Raw genomic sequence first — 21806 nt, 5'->3', positions numbered from 1 at the left:
CAGATAATATTTTTGTATTTTTTGTAGAGACCAGGTTTCACCGTGTTAGCCCAGATGGTCTTGATCTCCTGACCTCATGATCTGCCCGCCTCGGACTCCCAAAGTGCTGGGATTACAGGCATGAGCCACCATGCCTGGCCAAGATGTTGAACATCTTTTTATACGTTTATCGGCCATTTATCTATTTTCTTTGTTGATTGTGCATTCAAATTGTTTTCTATTTTTTAATTGGGTTGTCTTATTGAATAAAAATTCTTCATCTATTTTGTGAACAAGTTCTTCATTGGACATATGATTTGTGAACATTTTATCTCCGTCTGTGGCTTCTCTTTTCATTTTCCTAATGGTGTCCTCTGAAACACAAATTTTTTTAATTTTGATTAAACCCCATTTATGAATTTCTTTTGGCAGTTATGTGCTTTGTTTTATATTTAAGACATTTTCTTGCTTTTAAAAAACTCTAGCTTGACAGTCTCTGCCTTTTTATTAGGGAATTTAGATCATTCCTAGTTAAAGTGAATTATTGATATGGCTGGTTTTACATTTGCCATTGTATTTGTTTTGTGTATGTTTATTTTCTTTTTAATTCCTCTGTTCTTTCTTGACAGCCTTCTGTTGAACTAAATAAATGGTTTTTCGTGTATCATTTTAATTCCTCTGTTAACTATTTTAATTTTTTTGTTATCTTCTTAGTGGCTGCTCTAGAGATTACAACATTAATCAACTTATTGCAATCCACTTCAGATTAACACAACCTATTCTAATAAAATATACAAACTTTGCTCCAGCATAATAGCTTCATTTCCTTCTCCTTGTGTGTGTTCAAATTACTGTTTTATCTTTCTTTCAAAGAGATTAAGAGAATATATAGGATATATATAAAAGCAATATATATTTGTAAAGTTTCTTATATTAGCATATATATCACTTCTGGTGCTTTATATTTCTTCTATGGATTCAAGTTGTATCTAGTGTCCTGCCCTTTCAACATGAAGGATTCCTTTAGTATTTATTGACAGTCGGTTCTGCTAACAACAAATTATCTCAACCTTTGTTTATTTTGAAATGTCTTTATTGCCTTTATTTTTGAAGGGTAGTTTTTCTGGATATAATTTCTTAGATATACAGTGGGGTATTTTTTCTTTCCTTTTAGCACTCTGGCTCTGCCATCCCCCTGCCTTCTGGCTGCCATTGTTTCAGATGAGATGCCAGCCATCAATCACATTGGTGTTCCCATGTATGTAATAAGTCACTTTTTTCTTGCTATTCTTAAGTTTTTCTGCCTTTCACTTTCAAGAGTTTGGCTGTACTGTGTCTAGATGACAATCTTGTCTTTATTCTTTTTGGGATTTGTTAACCAGTTAGATGTGAGTTTTTAAAATCAAATTTGGGTGCTCACTTCAGTAGCACATACACTAAAATTTGGGATGATAGAGGGAAGATTAGCATGGCCCCTGTGCAAGGATGACATACAAATTAATGAAGTGTCCTATATTTTTGAAGCCATAAAAAAAATCTCCCAGTCACGAAAAGCCCAGGACCTGATGGTTTCACTTCTAAATTTTATCAAAGATTTAAAGAAGAATTAATAGCTATCCTACTCAAACTATTCCAAAAAACAGAGGAGGAAGGAATACTTCCAAACTCAATCTAAGAGGCCACTATTACCCTGATAGAAAACCAGACAAAAATACACCAAAAAAAAACGAAAACTAGCCAGGCATGGTGGTTCACAGTGGCTCACATCTGTAATCTTAGCACTTTGGGAGGCTGAGGCAGGTGGATCACCTGAGGTCAGGAGTTTGAGACCAGCCTGGCCAACATGGTGAAACTCCATCTCTACTAAAAATACAAAAAAATTAACCAGGCGTGGTGGCACAGACCTGTAATCCCACCTGCTCAGGAGGCTGAGGCAGGAGAATCCTTGAACCTAAGAGGCAGAGGTTGCAGTGAGCCAAGATTGCACCAGTGCACTCCAGCCTGGGCGACAGAGTGAGACTAAAATTCAAAAAACAACAACAACAACAATAACAACAACAACGACAAAGACTACAGGCCAGTATCTCTGATGAATATTGATGCAAAAATCCTCAACAAAATACTAGCAAACTAAATTCAATGATATATTAGAAAGATCATTCGTCAAGACCAAGTGGGATTTATCCCTGGGATGCAAAGGTGGTTCAACATGCTCAAATCAATCAATCTGATACATTAGATCAAGAAAACGAAGGATAAAACCCATGTGATGATTTCAGTTGATGCTGAAAAGCCATCTGATAAAAATTCAACATCCCTTCCTGATAAAAACCTTCAAAAGGCCAGGTGTGGTGGCTCACGCCTGTAATCCCAGCACTTTGGGAGGCCAAGGCGGGTGGATCACGAGGTCAGGAGATAGAGACCATCCTGGCTAACACGGTGAAACCCCGTCTCTACTAAAAATACAAAAAAGTAGCTGGGCATGGTGTCGGGTGCCTGTAGTCCCAGCCACTCGGGAGGCTGAAGCAGGAAAATGGCATGAACCTGGGAGGCAGAGCTTGCAGTGAGCCAAGATGGTGCCACTGCTCTCCAGCCTAGGTGACAGAGAGAGACTCTGTCTCAAAAAACAAACAAACAAACAAACAAAAAAACAACTCTCAAAAAACTGGGGATAGAAGAAACATACCTCAACATAATCAAAGCCATAGATGACAGATTTCACATACTGAATGGGGAAAAACTGAAAGCCTTTCCTCTAAGATCTGGAGCATGACAAGGATGCCCACTGTCTCCACTGCTATTCAACAGAGTAATAGTAGTCTGAGCTAGAGCAATCAGACAAGAGAAAGACATAAAGGGCATGCAAATTGGAAATGAAGAAGTAAAATTACCTATGCTTGTAGATGATATAATCTTATATTTGGAAAAACCTAAAGACTCCAGAGGAAATCTATTAGAACTGTTAAACACATTTAGTAAACTTGCAGGATACAAAGTCAACCTACAAAAATCAGTAGCATTTGTATATGCCAACAGTGAACAATGTGAAAAATAAATTTAAAAAGTAATCCCTTTTACAACAGCCACACATAAAATTAAATACCTAGAAATTAACCAAAGAAGTAAAAGATCTCTATAATGAAAACTATAAGATACTGATGAAAGAATTGAAGAGGACACCAAAAAATGAAAAAATATTCCAAGTTCATGGATTGGAAGAATCAATAGCTAAGATTTGGAAGCAACCTAAGTGTTCATCAACAGATGAGTGGATAAAGAAAACATGGTACATCTACACCATAGTACATCTACTATTTAGCTACAAAAAGAATGAGGTCTAGTCATTTGCAACAACATGGATAGAAATGGAGATCATTATGTTAAGTGAAATAAGCCAGGCACAAAAAGACAAACATTGCATGTTTTCATTTGTGGGACCTAAAACCAAAACAACTAAACTCTTGGACATGAAGAGTAGAAAGATGGTTGTTACCAGAGGCTGGGAAGGGTAGTGGGTGACTGGAGCAAGAGGTGGGGATGGTTAACGAGTACAAAAAAAAAATAGAAAAAATGAATAAAACCTACTATTTGATGGTAAAATAGGGTGACTATGGTCAATAATAATTTAATTGGTCATGCATGGATGCTCACGCCTATAATCCCAGCACTTTGGGAGGCCAAGGCAGGCAGATCACTTGAGCCCAGGAGTTCAAGACCAACCTGGCCAACATGGAGAAACTTCATTTCTACAAAACATACAAAAAGTAGTAGGGTGTGGTGGCATGTGCCTGTGGTCTCAGCTACTTAGGAAGCGGAGGTGGGAGGAACACTTGAGCCTGGGAGGCAGAGGTTACAGTGAACCAAAATTTACCACTAGACTCCAGCCTGCATGACAGAGTAAACCCCTGCCTCAGAATAATAATGATAAAATAATAACTTTATTGTACATTTTTAAAATAACCTGAAGAATATAATTGGACTGTTTGTAACTCAAAGGATAAATGCTTGGGAGGATAGATACCCCATCTTCCATGATGTGCTTATTTCACTTTGCACACCTGCATCAAAACATTTCCTATACACATAAACACCTACTACGTACCCACAAAAAAATTAAAAATAAATAAAATCAATTTTGGCAAGTTTTCAGTCATGATTCATTCAAATATCTTTTCCAACCCCTTCTCTGTATTCTTTATTTTGGGACTTTCATTAATTTCATTCTAAATATATGTCAGTATATTTAATGTTCCATGTTCTCTGAGTCTCTGTTCATATTTTCTTTGTTCTTGTTTTCTCTCATTAATTTTAATGATCTATTTTTAGGTTCACTGATCCTTTCTTCTGACATCTTGAATCTGCTATTGAGCCCCTCCAATGAATTATTCTTTTTATTTATTACACTCAACTTTAGAATTTCCATGTGACTCTTTTTGGTAATTTCTGTCCCATTATCGAGACTCCCTATTTGTGGATTCATTGATGTCATACCTTCCTTTAATTCTTTAAACATGGTTTCCTTTAGTGCTTTGAGTGTATTTATAATAGCTTCTTTGAAATTTTTGTGCACTAAATCCAACCTCTGGGGACACTGAGAGAGTTTCTATTAACTGTGTTTCCTTCTAAAAATACTTTCCTGTTTCTTTGCATGTCTCATATTTTGTTGAAGACTGAACATTTAGATAATAGGTTGTAACAACTCTGGATTCTGATTTTGCCACTCTGATGGCTTTATTGTTGCTCTTTTTTCTGTTTTACTTACTTAGAAACTTTCCTTGGATAAATCTGTGGATCTATCTCCTGCACACTATAGTCACTGATGACCTTGCTCAGGTTTCCGAGTTGCTCCTACATGAGCACAGCTTAGTAGTCAGCTAATAGTTGGAAAGAGATTCTACTCAAATGTCTGAACCAGTACATCTACTATCGTCTGATTATGGTAGAGAGTAGGAGTAGACATTCAAAGTTTAGGCTATTCTCAAATCTATTCCTACTTTTACTTCCTGCTAGGCCCTTTTGAGTCTGTGGGTATGTGCAAAGTTTCAGGGTTGACCAGGAGTACATGAATAGCTTAGGCTCTCTCCTGTCTCTGCTGTGAATGTGCACACCCTCAGCCTTGAACATCTTACCCCAAACATGAATGAAAACTCAGGCTACTAGAGCTATTGGCCCTCTCCCACTTGCTGACCACCAAGATCATCACTTTTACAAATAACACTACTGTATCACCCACTGTTCCAAATCAAGCAAACCTCTGTGATGGTCAGTTTTATGTGTCAACTTGACTTGGCCATAGGATGCCCAGATATCTGGTAAAATATTACTTCGAGTTATGTCTGTGAGGGTGTTTCTGGAAAAGATTAGCATCTGAATTGGTAAACTGAGTAGAGGATATGACTCTCCCCAAAGTAGTGGGTGTCATCCAATCCAACAAAGACCTGAATAGAACAAAAAGGCAGAAGAAGGTTGAATTTCACTCTATCTGATGGCTTGAGCTGAGACATCAATATCTCCTGCCCACAGTGCTCCTGGTTCTCAGGCCTTCAGATACTGACTGGGATCTATACCATCAGCCATGGCTCTCAGGCTCTCAGTTTGCACCACTGACTTTCCTGGGTCTGGAGCTTGCAGATAGCAAATCATAGAATTTCCTAATCTCTATACTTATGTAAGCCAGCTCCTTGTCATAAATCTCATTTTAGATATATAGTGATACCTAAATATACAAAAATAACCAATAGAATATGGCTGTGTGTGTGTGTGTTCCTCTAAAAATGCTAATACAGCCTCCCTTTGACTGTAGCAGCACATGCCAACCCAACTGAGCAGAGAAGGGGAGCAAATCTAGTCCAGACCAGAACACCACAGACTCCCACTGTTCTTACCTGAATTTCAGCAGTTGTTTAAGCATGAATGCTTCTCAGGTTGTTGTATGCCATTCATTAATTTCCAGAACGCTAAAAGGGTTTTGTACATTTTTCCTAGTCTTATAGATGCTTTTTTTGGGAGAAAGAATTGACTGACTTCCTTACTCAGCCATATCTGAAAGTCCTGCCAATAATTGAATTTTAAAATTGCACCATTGTAATTTGCACACAGAACAAACTGATGGAATATTTGCAAAGCTATGAATGCCTAGTGGGTGATGTCATGACAGACTGATCCATCAACTAGGACAGAATGGGAGAGGTCAAAATAGCTGGTCACACTTCCATTACTATCAGTCCCACACATAATTTACAAGTTGAAAGAGTTAGTGTAGGTCATTTATATGTCTTGGCAGGTGACAACTGTTTTTTGTTTTGTTTTGTTTTGTTTTTGTTGTTTTTGTTTTTTTGAGACGGAATCTCACTCTGTCGCCAGGCTGGAGTGCAGTGGCATGGATCTCAGCTCACTGTAACCTCCGCCTCCGGAGTTCAAGCGATTCTCCTGCCTCAGCCTCCTGAGTAGCTGGGATTACAGGTACGCGCCACCACACCCAGCTAATTTTTATATTTTTAGTAGAGATGGGGTTTCACCATGTTGGCCAAGATGGTCTCGATCTGTTGACCTTGTGATCTGCCCTGCTCAGCCTCCCAAAGTGCTGGGATTACAGGCGTGAGCCACTGCACCCAGCTGGTGACAACTGTTTTAAAGCACTGAATTACAATTCTGCCTATAAATGTGTGTATGTGTATATATCCAGGTATATACACATATATATGCACATATACACATTTCATATAATCACAATATATTCATGTGTATATGTATAGATTGATATACAAACATGCATGCTAAAACAGCTTTCCTCATCTTTTTATTCCCATTATTGTGATTGTTATAAAGTTATATAAATTCCAGATTTACTGTTAATCCAATAGAGAGCAAATCCCAGGAACTCTAGGAACACTCTTCTACAGAGGCAGGGAAAACACTCTAGGTACACTATCCTTTACTTCCAGGCAGAACATTTTGAACAGAAGAAGCAAATATTAATGTGAGCCCAGTTCCATGAAAATTAAGCATAAAACCCTATTATTAAGTCTAAAGGTGATTTCCAAAACTATGTCAATAGTACTTAATTACCCAAAACAACTTGATTGGCTGTGATGACTGCCTTGGGGGTGAAAGAGGTTAGCACTTAGTTTAACAACATCCCCAAAGTGGTCCAGAATCTTAAACTTGCAAAAGAAAGTAAAAAGTGCAAATTAAATTCAAAGCCCAAAGTGGCTTCAGTACCAATTTTTCACACTAGATCATGAATAATGTCAGTTGGCTGAAACTCTCTGATGATGTGTGTCTCCAGGGAAATGTGTAAAGCACGTGTTAATCTTCATCCTCTACTCAAGAGTTTTTCTTCACAGTCATTTGCCACCTGTCACCATCCCCCCAGTGACAGGGTGAGCTTGGTCACTGTGGTTGCCATGAGCAAGATCAAAAGAGATGATGGTGACGAGGAGGTGGATCTGAGACTTGCTGGCAATGTCCTTTGACAAGGACTACTGGAGATGGCAGTGGGGGCTGTTGTTCCTTTTTCTGTCACCCTCGGAAGTTGAGAACACACTTGCATTTTCCCTGATGCCTTGGGTTAAGGCAAGCATAGAAGTGTATTCATAAACTAATATGAATGCACATTACCATAGCAGCCACTATTTATTCTGTACCTACCCACTTCCTGGCCTGGTATTGTAGTTATCTGACATTAATTTGAGCTTTTTATTTACAGTATAACACATGCTGCCGTGAAAGGCCATTGCTCTGTCATTTTTACAGTCACCTTTGTCTATTTTATTAATGCTTCATTCAAATAGATAGCATTGATTATTCACACCAACTCTATGAAGTAGGTACTATTAATATTCCCATTTTACAGATGAGGAACCAAGAATTCAAGTGGTAATAAGTCACTTGGCCAGTGGCTAGTGAGGATTTGAATAATTTTATTCTACTCTTAGTATTCCTACCTCAGCCACTGAATGAATCAGTTGGAGTCTTTCTATTGGAAAATGGCTCCTGCCGTACTATTTTTATTAGGCTAGTTGTAATGTAAAATAGGAAGAAAGATACCACTATAAAGGGACTGCCTTGAGCAACAGAGATGCTGTGAAACCCAAGCTAATATTTGATCTTTGATGTATCTGTAACAAGAGTATGTCTTGGGTGAAGTTAAGGAAATATAGCAAGGGACTGGGAAAAATACTGACTTTTAATGATTTTGAATTCAAAATCAAGCCCATATGCTAACAGTGGCTTTATTCATTTATCACTTCATTCATTCATTTATTTAAACATTGTTGAACACTGATAAGGTGTAGGGATTTTGCTAGATACAGAGGATACAGCTGTGAACACGATGGCTTGCTCTCAACCTCAGTAGAGTGAAGGGCAAACTAACAAGAAATCAGGGGAATATAATCTGTTGCAACAAGTGCCCAGACAGAAGAATTACAGTCTTATACAAGCATATGTAGTTGGAAGAGGCCTCAATGTCATCTTGCATTTTCTGACAGAGTTTCCCAGAGGTTGCACATCAGCTCAGACCAGAAAGAGCAGTCCTGGTGAATTGGAGGTGGTGATCAGTGTTTCACGTAGAGGAGAATTTTCAGAAACAACATCTCATGAGCAAATGAAGGAACAAGAGCAGGAATAAGGATTAGTCAAGAAACAATGAGCAGAACCAAAGATTATTCAAGGAAAAAAAAGAAGTTTGCTATAGTTTATGCTTAGCATGCCAGTAAATAGCAAGAGATAAGAATAGACTGGATGAAACTGGAGCTGTTTTTAGAGCAATGAAGGTAGAAATGCACACTTGCATAACCAGCAAGAGTCCATGGCTTGGAACAACAAGCAAGGGAGATGCAGAAAGCTAAGGAAACCATCCCTTACGGGTCAAGGTGCATGAACACATGAACAGTGATTTTCTTTTCAAAGCCAATAAACAGGAACATATTAATACTCCCCATCATAATTCAGGCCTGGCTTCTGACACACTCTTCTCTACAAGGTACATCATGGTGAACCATGGAGTAGACCCTTCTTTCAAACTGAGCCAAAAATATACTATAAAGGGAAATGCCATCTAATATAGCATTCAATCTGTTCTTACTGACCGCATCAAATAAGACTCTTGGGAGAAAAATAAGAACAGTAATCACAGAGTACAATTAATTCTCATTTTAAGGACGAGGAAGTGTCTTTAGGAGATGAGGAAATGGTGAATAATAGGCCAGTGGAGATGGAGAAATTGAGGACTTGGAACCAAGGTTTATTTCTAGAAACCCAAGTATCCATAAAACTCGGACAGCTGCCAGGCAGTTTGGAAAAAGAATGGCCTTGGTTGTAATATAAAACAGGAAAAAAAATCACCACTATAAAAAGGACTGCCTGAGACCTGGGGACGGATGAGACCCTCTGGTGGGTGCCATAAACCAAACTTGCTTATGGGATGAGTTGACCTGCTCTGTGCACAGCGGTCAGTGTGAAATTCCTGACTAGAAGTGAGAGTAGGCTTATCATCTAGAATATCGTTTCTCCCCTCTCCCCTTTGCCTGGGAAACACCTAAACATTTTTCAGGTCTCAGTTTACACATTTCTTGATGGTGTTGTTCTAGCAAATCTTTTTGATTTTCCAGGAAATGTGAGGCCTGCTTATCAAACCCACCCAGAGTACCAACCCCTCTCTCCCAGCGCTGCTCACCACCCTGACACCAGGCACGTTTGTAAAATGTGTTTTGACTGTCTCACAGCATGAAACCTTCATAAGCACAGGGTCCTGCCTGTCTTGTTCATCATGGATTACCTAGTTATCAGTTCATTTTTTTAAATGATTCTTTCTTAATTCAATAAAATGTTGCACTTCCAACTTAAAAACAAACGTTTGTTTTACACCAACTACTTGCCAGACAGCACACCAGTAATTTTCTCAAGTGTTTTCTCATTGCATCTGTACAGCCATCAGTGTTTATCAGCATTTGGTGGGAGAGGAAACTGAGGTTCAGCAAGAAGACAGACTTGCCCAAGGCCATGTGCATGAGAGGTGGCAAAGCCTGGATTCAAACCGGTCTGACTCTAATCCCCCATCCTAATCCCCTAATCCCCCATGTAAATGACATCGGCCTGCCTACCATAGTCTCTGCTGACACACACCTTAGCAGGGCATCCAAACCTTAGTCAGTGCCTCCAGCTACATGATTTTACCATATCCAGGCACCACCCACCCTATGTATTTATGTTCTATTACATATAACATTAAAAATAAAGCTACTTAGATTTTAAAAAGAAACTAAATCAATTGCTATAAGTAGAAGATAACCTTAAAATATGCTATTAAAATAAAACAAAACCAAAAAGAGTTATATAGTTCTAGCTGGATGTCAAAGCTTCTGAGCCTATAGCCTGCTCACTGTGTATTAAAAGAAGGAAATAATCAAGCCATGTCAGCACCTAGCTCAGATTTCTCTCCTTGATGCAATTAAGATGATCAATTTATAATTGGTGCTTAGAATAGTGTCTGGAACATAACAAGTAGCATAAAAATGTTTGTTAACATGAAAATATGTAACTGATGAGTGTCAGGTGTTACCATCTGGTGAATATGAAAGAAGGGAAGGAAGGAAGGGAGGGAGGGAGGCAAGGAAGGAAGGAAGGAAATGAATAATAATGAAATAAGAAATGAAAGAAATTATAGACATGAGGCTGGATGTGGTGGCTCACACCTATAATCCCAGCACTTTGGGAGGCCAAGGCAGGTGGATCACTTAAAGCCAGGAGTTCAAGACCAGCCTGAGCAACATGGCGAAACCCCGTCTCTACTAAAAATACAAAAATTAGCTGGCCATTATGGCACGTGCCTGTAATCCCAGCTACTTGGGAGGCTGAGGCACAAGAATTGCTTGACCCCTGGAGGCAGAGGTTGCAGTGAGCCAAAATCATACCACTGTACTGCAACCTGGATCTGGGTGACAGAGTGAGACTCTGTCTCAAAAAAAAAAAAAAAAATGCTGGGCGTGGTGGCTCACGTCTGTAACCCCAGCACTTTGGGAGGCCAAGGCAGGTGGATCATGAGGTCAGGAGATCGAGACCATCCAGGCTAACGTGGTGAAACCCCGTCTCTACTAAAAATACAAAAACTTAGCCGGGCGTGGCGGCGGGCGCCTATAGTCCCAGCTACTCGGGAGGCTGAGGCAGGAGAACGGCGTGACCTCGGGAGGTGGAGCTTGCAGTGAGCTGAGATGGAGCCACTGCACTCCAGCCTGGGTGACCGAGTGAGACTCCGTCTCAAAAAAAAAAAAAAAAATTATAGACATGACATATATATAAAGAGAAGAAAATACATACATTGCTATGTGATGTTAGTTAACGTTCTCCCAGGACCCACCTAAACATGTCTTTCACACCCTTACACTGGACATCCCACACACTTTGAAAAAGAAGAAGGAAAAAAAAAATTAAGAAAATGTTTCAGGAAGGAAAAATTGCAATTTAAAATTTAAAAAAATTCCAGATGTTTTCCCACAGGAGAAGAATAGCCTATTCATATAAGGGGTGACAGCACTTTTTTAAGGGAAGTACCCTGATGGAGTCTTTGTGCAGGAAAGGTGAGAGTCCCAAACCTGGGACAGACCTAGAATGAAGCTGTCAAAACAAAAAGAGACTAAAGAGAGAAAGAATGAATAGAGTGAGAGGGATTTGGAGTTTCCTAGGTGATCTGGGAAAAGAGGGAAGTATGCAGGAATATGAAGAAGCAGGGAAGCTATTAATCTTGCTCACAGTACCCGGTTCTCTACCTCCTTGTCCGTATTACCATATATCACAGCGAGTACGTGTGCACGTGCGTGTGCTGTGCGATGGACCTTTCCTCTCCTCTTCACTCCTCCACTGAAGACTGAAAGTTCCATGATGTCAGGGCTGGCATCTGTTTTGCATTTACTGCCCTATATGCAAGCATTTTCCAAGGTAGGAATATATCCACTGTTCAAGGTAGTTCCTTCCCAGTGCTGTCTTCCTCCCTGTTTTATATTACAACTAGCCTAATAAAAATAGTACAGCAGGGCCGGGCGTGGTGGCTCACACCTGTAATCCCAGCACTTTGGGAGGCTGAGGCAGATGGATCACAAGGTCAGGAGATCAAGACCATCCTGGCTAACATGGTGAAACCCCGTCTCTACCAAAAAATACAAAAAAATTAGCCGGGAGTTGTGGTGGGCGCCTGTAGTCCCAGCTACTCCAGAGGCTGAGGCAGGAGAATGGTGTGAACCCAGAAGGCCAAGCTTGCAGTGAGCCAAGATGGCACCACTGCACTCCAGCCTGGGCGACAGAGCAATACTCCATCTCAAAAAAAAACAAAAAGAAAAAGAAAGAAAGTACAGCAGGAGTCTTTCTATTCTAATAGAAAGACTAGAACCAATTAATTCAGTGGCTTAGTAGGAATATGAAGAGTAGAATAAAATTATCCAAATCCTAAGTAGTCACTGGCCAAGTGACTTATTATCTCTTGAATTCTTGGTTCCTTATCTGTAAAATGGGAATAGTAACAGCACCTACTTCACAGAGTTGGTGTGAAGAATCAATGCTAAATATTAGCCCAGCTCCTGGCGCACAGTGGATACTCAATGTCAATTTGTTGAATGAATGAATAACGAGAAGCGGGGGCTGCGCCATGGCAGGAGTCCAGAATCTGAGGAGCAAAGGCCATTAGCGAGGGCTCCCCGTGGTAAGGGAAACCAAGGCCTGGTTCAGAAAAGTGATGTCCAGTGTTCAGGTGTAATGTGTTCTCTCTGCTCTCCTCTTTCCCTTATCCTCAGATTTCATAAAATGCTGTTCTACATTCCATCCATGTGTTAGTGGGACTTCAGGAATGGGGATGGGCGAAAAGAATCAATTCCCATAGAAATGGTGAGAAGACAGTCGTTACCAGACTTCTGCCAGCTGAAAAAGCCAGCTGAAGTGTGGGGTGGCCTGGAGAACACAAGCCCCCGTGACTTCTTAGAAGTCTAGGGAGGCGGCAGGGTGTGGGCTTGAGGCAATTTAGAAGGCTGGCAGGCGTGGAGATGCTCTTCACCCTGCTCCTCCCCAGCCAGCTGACTCTTGGAACGAACTAGAAGTTCAGCAAATCAAGTGGAAGAGCCACTGAAGTTCCAACCCCCACCAGGTTCCGGCAGACAGCAATGGCGTTGCACGGGTAAACGTCACACCCAGCATAGATTCAAACAAAGACAATCTAGAAAGCAGCCCTTAGCATCTTCTATAGAATAAAGCACAAGCTATAAATGCCTCTTTCCCCGTGGAGCCATCCAGGAAGTAGATGGGCCTATATTCCAATATCAGCAAAAGCTATTGATTGGTACTTATTAAGTACTCACAGGCTCCTGGTGCTGGACAAAAGATTCAGTTTCACTTATAAAAGCACTCACTCACTAAGAGTATCAACACTAATATAAATACCAAATGACAGTCCCAAGATGACCCTTAGAGGCCACATCAGAGAAGACCCTGATGATTCAGAAAATAAGCTATTGTTGGCACAATCCCCTCCCGTATGACAGGCAAGAGCTTCAATGTGCTGGTTACAAAGGACGTTGAAAACAAATGCTGAGATACCTATTGAAATAAAATGTTAATTCTTTAAGATACATACAATAGTGAGTAGTGGTTTGTTTCTGTCTTACAATTTAAGGGTTACATCTCCATGGTTTCGCACAAAACAAGGAGGTTTACAAATTTCAAATTCTCCTGTAAAGTATTTCCAAAAGGAAGAAGCTGTTCTTCCAAAAGATCGGGATAATTTAGCATTTCTAAAGCTATAAATGTTTGGCCCCAGGAAGTGGGAAAGTGGTGGGGAACAGGGATGGCATAAATAGAAAACTGCCATCTATGCTCCACTGCTTATCATGACATCTACAGGAAAAATAAACAATACCTCAATTCAAAGATCGGTTCCTGAACTGTAAGTCATTTCTAGGAATAAGTTCCCATTAATCCCAGGAAACATTTATATCTATGAAGTTTGAACAGCTCTTCCATCAATTTATTCGGGATTTATAATAAGGGAGCTGTCATTTTCCAACAAGGAGATGATACGCCCGTTGATTCCATTTCTCTTTCTGGCACATGAGAAAATGGTGAGTAATGCTTCTCACCCCGTGGGGAATGAATCAAGGGTGGCATAAACACACCCGGAGCCTTACAATGGAGAACTCTGGTGTTCTGCTTGTCATTCCTTCTCCGGCAGCTGATCAATGACAAAATGGAAATGCACATCCAAGACAACCCGCCCGGGTCTGCCTGCATTCCAGGAGCCCCTCCCTCCAGGGTCCCTTTGTGCATCTGTGACAGAGAGGCTTGATGAACGGTCTCCCTGACGCTGTCTATCTCATTAGAGGACAATCCTTTGCTCGATTCTTAATGGAGTTTACAAATTGGTCACCCTCCCTCTGGTGCGAGATTATTATAATTTTATTATTCAGTCCGGGAATTAGTTGCCAAAAATGACAACGTGATCAGTACCACTGACAGATACAAGGAACATCTCCCATGGCATCTTAGGAGAAGGGCTATCTGAAATCATGTTTGATCGTTAATTAGGAAGAAATGATTGGCTACCTTTCAGCAGGAGACGTGGGAAGCTGCAGCAGATGCACCCTCTGCTCTGAGAAGCCTGCAGGCCCCGCAGCGCCAAAGGCAAACATTAAGCAAGCTAATACATGCTGAACAAAGCCCTCACTATGCCAGCTATAATATGCAAGTCAAATGTTAGTCATCGTCAACCTCAGTTCTATGTCGTGAGTCAAAAAATGTAGACATGTAGACTCAGACTTTGGATCTGACACCAAGCTGTGTGGGCAGGTCATTGATTCTCTTCTGGTGCCAGTTTTTCATAAGTAAGACTACAGGGTAAAGCAGTGGTCATTCAGTCTTCTCAGTTTCAAAACTCTAGCTATGGCTGACACTTATGATTACCAACACAGCAGCCTGGCACTTCTCCCTTCTGCCCTATAGGCAGCATCCACCTCCCACAACAGAAATGGAAAATGCTAGATACTCACTTCCTCAACCTTCCTTGCAACTAGGGACAGTCGTGTGATTCAGTTCCACCAACGAAACATAAGTGGACATGTGCAGCAGTGGGGAGGTATCTAGGATTTAAAGAGGAGAGGGAGCAAGAGAGAGAGAGAGAGAGAGAGAGAAAGACAGAGCGAGCAAGAGAGGGGGGAAGAGAGAGAGGGAGAAGGGAGAGAGAGAGGGAGAGAGGGGAAAAGGGGGAGAGAGAGAGGGAGAGAAGGGGGAGAGAGAGAGAGTGGGGGGGAGAAAGTGGGGGGGAGAAAGAGGGAGAGAGAGAGAGAGGGAGGGGAGAGAGAGAGGGAGAGAGAGAGGGAGAGAGGGAGGGAGAAAGAGAGAGGGAGAGAGACAAAGAGGAAGGGAGGGAGAGAGGGAGTGGGGAGAGGGGAAAAGAGAGAGAGAAAGAAGGAGGGAGGGAGGGGGAGGGGGGAGGAAGAGAGAGAGAAGGACAGAGGGAGAGAGAGAGAAGGAAGCAGGCAGAGAGAGGGAGAAGGAAGGGGAGAGAGACAGAGAAAGAGAAAGAGAGACAGAGAGATGAGCAAGTAGAGCATGTTTATCCTCTCCTTCCTTCCATCTTTGGACATTGCTGCGTTAGGATATAAGCTTGGAGCCGCAGGAACCATGTTTAAACGGAGGAGCGAAGGGTCAAAAACTGCAGACAATGCCCCAGGACCATGGCATTAAGGACCTGCTGAACCAACCCTGTAATTCCTTACTTCCCAATGTCTTGTTAGAAAGAACAGAAATGCACATTAATGTAGCCACTTTCCGATGCCATTTTCTTTCTGGCAGTCAAAAGTATCCCAAATAATTGATTGTCCAAAGTCATCTCTGGCCCTTTTTTTCTCATATTTTGTGTCACAGATGATAGCTGCCTGCCCCACTATGATGGAAGTTAGACCAGCTCTGGTGGGAGGCCCACATAACCCCCAGGAAAGACTCAAGAGAAATACCCAGTCCTTCACAGTCACACTCCCGGCCTGAACTGGGATCAGGACATGATTTTCTTTCCCCTTCCCTTTAATTATTTCGCCTTTGTGGTCTCCCTCTCTCGATAACTTAGAACCTTCAACTGCTGAGATCCTCCTGAAGTCTTTGCCTCTGGATTCTAGTTAAATGTTTTTGTTTTAAAAAAAAATCCTGGCTGGGCGCGGTGGCTCACGCCTGTAATCCCAGCACTTTGGAAGGCCGACGTGGGTGGATCACGAGGTCAGGAGATTGAGACCATCCTGGCTAACACGGTGAAACCCCGTCTCTACTAAAAATACAAAAGAATTGTCAGGCGCGGTGGCTCACGCCTGTAATCCCAGCACTTTGGGGGGCCGAGGTGGGTGGATCACAAGGTCAAGAGATCAAGACCATCCTGGCCAACAATGGTGAAACCCTGTCTCTACTAAAAATACAAAAATTAGCCGGGCCTGGTGGTGTGCGCCTGTAGTCCCAGCCACTCGGGAGGCTGAGGCAGGAGAATTGCTTGAACCCAGGAGGCAGAGGTTGCAGTGAACCAAGATTGTGCCACTGCACTCTAGCCTGGTGACGGAGCGAGACTCCATCTCAAAAAAAAAAAAAAAAAATTAGCCGGGCGTGTTGGCAGGCACCTGTAGTCCCAGCTACTCGGGAGGCTGAGGCAGGAGAATAGCCTGAACCCAGGAGGCGGAGCTTGCAGTGAGCCGAGATTGTGCCACTGCACTCCAGCCTGGGTGACAGAGCGAGACTCCATCTCAAAAAAAAAAAAAAAATCCTTAAGGAAACATCTTTAGAGATGATGCTGGATCTTAATATATACAAAAGTTTTACAAAATAGTATTAGCAAATGTTACAAAAGATGGAAGTCTGAAGTCGACTTAAAGAAATGTTTTTAAATTATTTTTTCAACCATCTCACAATGTTTTTAAAAATAATTTCAACTTTTATTTTAGATTTAGGGGTGCTTACACAGGCTTGTTACCTGGGTATATTGCTTGAAGCTGAGGTTTGGGGTACAATTGATGCTGTCAACTGGGTAGTGAGCATAGGACCCAATAGGTTTTCAACCCTTACTCCCCTCTCCCCTCTAGTCATCCCCAGTGTCTGTTGTGCCATCTTTATGTCCATGAGTACCCATTGTTTAGCTCCCACTTATAAGAACACGTAGTATTTGACTTTCTGTTCACTTAGGATAATGGCCTCCAGCTGTATCAATGTTGCTGCAAAGAACACAATTTCATTCCTTTTATGGCTGCATAGTATTCCATGGTGTATATGTACCACATTTTCTTTATCCAATCTACCGTGGTTGATTCCATGTCTTTGCTATTGTGAATAGTGCTGCAACGAACATATGCATGCATGTGTATTTTTGGTAGAATGGTTTGCTTTCTTTTGGATATATACCTAGTAATGGGATTACTGGGTTGAATGGCAGTTCTGTTTTAAGTTCTTTGCCTCTCACAACTTTTGAGAATCTACTCAACATGCAAGATATTCAGAGATTTTTAGAAGGAATTAAATGTCCGCTTTCCTGCTAGATTCCAGAAATCATGACTTTTACTGGCTAAGTGCTCCTTGAAACACCATACTAACATACTTTTCTCCAAAAATAAACAATACCACTCTGAGTGACTTAGACAAAGAGTCAATTTTTTGCCTAATTTTGACATAATTTCCACTCATTTGGGGATAGCAGGAGCAGCCCATAGCCGATCTCATATCTGGTTAGTTTCAGGGAGTGAAGGGGACAGTTAAGAAAATGGATTTATGGTCACTGGATACTCTCCGAGCTCTCTGCTCCATACCAAAGCTGAGGCTGGAAGGAAATGTCACTATGACAACCATTTATGTGGCTAAAATGGAAAAGCAAGATTTGATGGGAGGAAAGAAATGCATGCACCTATAACTCTAAAATATATGGCAAGTTTTATGTTTGTTTGCTTTTTTAAAACTAAATCCACCACCTGCCCCCTCCCCTAGATGTGTGTGTGAATAAAAGAGACCATAATGAAACCATGAATAATAAGTAAAGGGCTTCAGAAAGAATAGTACAGGGTCTCCAAATACTCTAATTCAACTCACACGCAACATATGCATGTGCCCTAACTAGCCAGTGGTCATAGGAAATTCATTTGCCCTTGCCCACTGTTTGTTATTTTCTTTCGCCCGTTTGAAATATGTTCTGCCAAAACCCCCACAGCAAAATATTCACAGGCAGTCTCAATGCTGCCTTTTTAAAACAACAGGTAGAACGAGTAACGAGTTATTTCAACGCATGCTTGGCCAAGTCTGCTAACGACAAACCCCAAATGGCCTTTGGGGGAGTCGACAGTCTCGAAAGCCCCTCACCAGTCAACTTCATTCTCCTGGAAACTCCGAAAAGGTGTCACTGAAGCAGACAGTTCTGCCTGTAAGTGAAAACCAGGGGATTAGCAGCCAAGGCTTTTTGTTGTTGTTGTTGTTGTTACTTGGTTGGCCTGAGTTTTAAATGTCTGAGCCTTCAGGAAGATGAGAGGCTTCCATAGGTGAATGATATGGAATAACAAAGCTGTTTCCATTAAAAAAAAAAAAAAAAAAAAAAAAGTGGTTGGGCAGGTTTGAATGTAATCTGAGCAATCCTAAACCTCACCAGTGTGAAAAGTACAAGCGAAATTACATTTATGTCTCAATTGCACTGGCTCTGCAGCCCCCACTTCAAAACCTCCTATTATTGAGGGAAGTTTTTTCAATGTATCTTTCTTCTCTAGCATCCTGGTTGGCACCTGTTGGGTGGGGCAGCCCCAACATCATCTCCCTCCTCTATTGCCATGGCAGCCCAGCCCCGCAGACAACGCTGTTTCTCTGTCCAGAATGCAATCTCCCTAGTGCTCCCAAAGAAGAAAAGCCCGCATGGCACTGAGCTCCCTTCAGTCCTTGCTGCACTAAAGCCATACTGGATTTCCATGCAGGAAAAAAAAATTGTGTCTCTTATTCAAACTCTGAGTCCTGCTCTGTTACCATGGTGCAGGGCAGCCAAGCTCGTGTCTTGAATCTCGAAAGTCCCTCAGGAAAACAGTTTCTTTAGATATCTACCTGAGGCCCTCTGGACTTAAAGGTCAGACTTTATCCTAGAAGTTGAGCTGGAGAAGAATTCCTCTTGTCTCCTCCCACCATCAGAACGACCAGACATTAGTCTTCCTCCTCTGGGCCGCAGTCCCTACACCCACACGTATTTGAGAGACCACTGTGAGGATGTGGGATCTGCCCCCATCTATGGGAAGTGGCTGGCCACAGCTGGCAGCCATGTTTCCACCGAGTGGCGTTTCCTGCCTGGCCATAGTTAATTGGACCAGGAAAGACTTTTGAGCCAAGATGGGTTTATTCAGATTCCCTCTCTCTCTCTCTCTCAAACCAGGGAGATATGATAATGATGACAGCCGTCTTCACCATCATCATTACCAACTGTGGCTCTGGTAAAAAAAAAGTATTTTTTTTCTCCAAGATGGAGTCTCACTCTGTCGCCCAGGCTGGAGTGCAGTGGTGCGATCTCGGCTCACTGCAAGCTCCGCCTCCTGGGCTCCCGCCATTCTCCTGGCTCAGCCTCCCGAGTAGCTGGGACTACAGGTGCCCACAACCGCGCCCGGCTAATTTTTTGTATTTTTAGTAGAGACGGGGTTTCACCGTGGTCTCGATTTCCTGACCTTGTGATCTGCCCGCCTCGGCCTCCCAAAGTGCTGGGATTACAGGCGTGAGCCACCGCGCCCGGCAAAAGTATTTTTTTTCTCCAAGACGGAGTCTCATTCTGTCGCCCAGGCTGGAGTGCAGTGGTGCAATCTCCGCTCACTGCAACCTCTGCCTTCCGAGTTCAAGCAATTCTCCTGCCTCAGCCTCCCAAGTATCTGGGACTCCAGGCTCGCACCACCATGCCTGGCTAATTTTTGTATTTTTAGTAGAGACAGGGTTTCTCCATGTTGGCTAGGCTGGTCTCCAACTCCTGACCTTGTGATCCGCCCGCCTTGGCCTCCCAAAGTGCTGGGATTACAGGCGTGAGCCACCATACCCAGGCAAGAAAGTCTTTTAAGGTTGCCAGACAATCTCTCTGGATCTCTGTTGACTTGAGCTGAGCATTGGAAGGTCTGAGCCTGTCACTCCCTGAATGTACAGTCAGTACATTCAGGAGAACCTGTCTCACACCACAGTCCTAAGAGTCATCATTACTGCCACAGTGGTCAAGGACAGCAAGCAGTCACTTGGTCCTCCAAGTCCCTGGCTTCAGGAGGTACTTCCTCACAATCACTCAAATCTGACTGATCTCGATGCCATTACACACCATGGATTACCAGCATTGCGTATCCCATGGGTGAGAGCTCAGGGTCATACTCAAGCCTGAGGACCCCAGGAAACAAATATCTAAATCTACCTGTTTCCTGGGATTGCCCCTGGTACCAACTTCCATATCATCCAGGGTTCAGATGGGAGATAGAAACACTAAGTTTGGGGCTTTTTTTTTTTTTTTTCTTCCTGAGACAGAGTCTCACTCTGTCCCCCAGACTGAAGTGCAGTGATGTGATCTCAGCTCACTGCAACCTCTGCCAACCGGGTTCACGCCATTCTCCTGCCTCAGCCTCCCAAGTAGCTGGAACTACAGGCATGTGCCACCACGCCCAGCTAATTTTTTTGTATTTTTAGTAGAGATGGGGTTTCACCATGTTAGCCAGGATGGTCTCGTTCTCCTGACCTCGTTATCTGCCTGCCTCGGCCTCCCAAAGTGATGGGATTACAGGCGTGAGCCACTGCGCCCCGCCAAGGGGGCATTGTTTGTTTTTGCTTTTGTTTGTTTGTTTGTTTTTTGAGACAGAGTCTGGAGTCTCGCTCTGTCACCCAGGCTGGGATGCAGTGGCGTGATCTCGGCTCACTGCAAGCTCCACCTCCCAGGTTCACGCCATTCTCCTGCCTCAGCCTGCCAAGTGGCTGGGACTACAGGCACCTGCCACGATGCCCGGCTAATTTTTCGTATTTTTAGTAGAGACGGGGTTTCACCGTGTTAGCCAAGATGGTCTCGATCTTCTGACCTCGTGATCCGCCCGCCTCGGCCTCCCAAAGTGCTGGGATTACAGGCATGAGCCACCGCGTCCAGCCCAAGGGGGCTTTTTATAACAAAGAGAATGTAATTTTTTTTTTAAAAAAGTGTCATTTAGAGATAAGGATGTTAACTTTGTATAGGGCAAAAAGGGAACGTGAAGGTACCACACAGACAGCAACTGCAGGAAGTCGCTCCCACTCTTAGGGATGCAGGGAACAAAGGAAGAAGTTGGAATTATTAATTTAGAGAAGGTTCTCTCAAAGTAGACCTCTGAAGAAAGGGTACTATCCACATAGTACTGTTACCCCTGAGGTTAGAGGAGGAATTCCCATGGGACTGGAACCCAAACTTCTATAAAGAAGTCACTGGCCAGCTGGTACTTGTATCACTGGGCAGGCATACTGTGGCAGATATTGCCAGCACTGGGAAAACTGCAGATGAATCCCAGTGCTGTTATGAGAAGGAACTGCTGCTGCCAGGGTGAAGATGCACTATGGGGCAGTCATTTCAGGAATAGAATATCTTCCAGTATCCTCTAGTTCCCCATATGGGCAGACCCTTACACAAAGCAGTTGGCAAATGCAGAAATGTGGTTTGTACAGTCCAATCCCAGAATCACAAAGCAGAGTATAGAAGCATAGATTTGAAACTGACAGACCATAGCTTAATAACTGCATAGAAAGTGTGAGATAATATTTATCAAAACAGAACAAGGATTCTAAATGGTAGAGGTGAGAAAAGAAGAATGGTCCTGGTT

The 21806-nt window shown here is 42.5% G+C and overlaps 1 non-coding gene across 1 annotated transcript; it reads left to right on the top strand.

The window, feature by feature from the left end:
• Positions 1 to 1391: 1391 nt before the first annotated feature.
• Positions 1392 to 1499, top strand: LOC126949406 (U6 spliceosomal RNA). Its single transcript, XR_007723712.1, has one exon. It is a non-coding gene; the product is annotated as a U6 spliceosomal RNA (small nuclear RNA).
• Positions 1500 to 21806: the final 20307 nt, after the last annotated feature.

The sequence above is a fragment of the Macaca thibetana genome, chromosome 2 (assembly GCF_024542745.1).
Source record: "Macaca thibetana thibetana isolate TM-01 chromosome 2, ASM2454274v1, whole genome shotgun sequence".
NCBI classification, from domain to species: domain Eukaryota; kingdom Metazoa; phylum Chordata; class Mammalia; order Primates; family Cercopithecidae; genus Macaca; species Macaca thibetana.
This window is presented reverse-complemented; position numbering and strand designations above follow the sequence as displayed.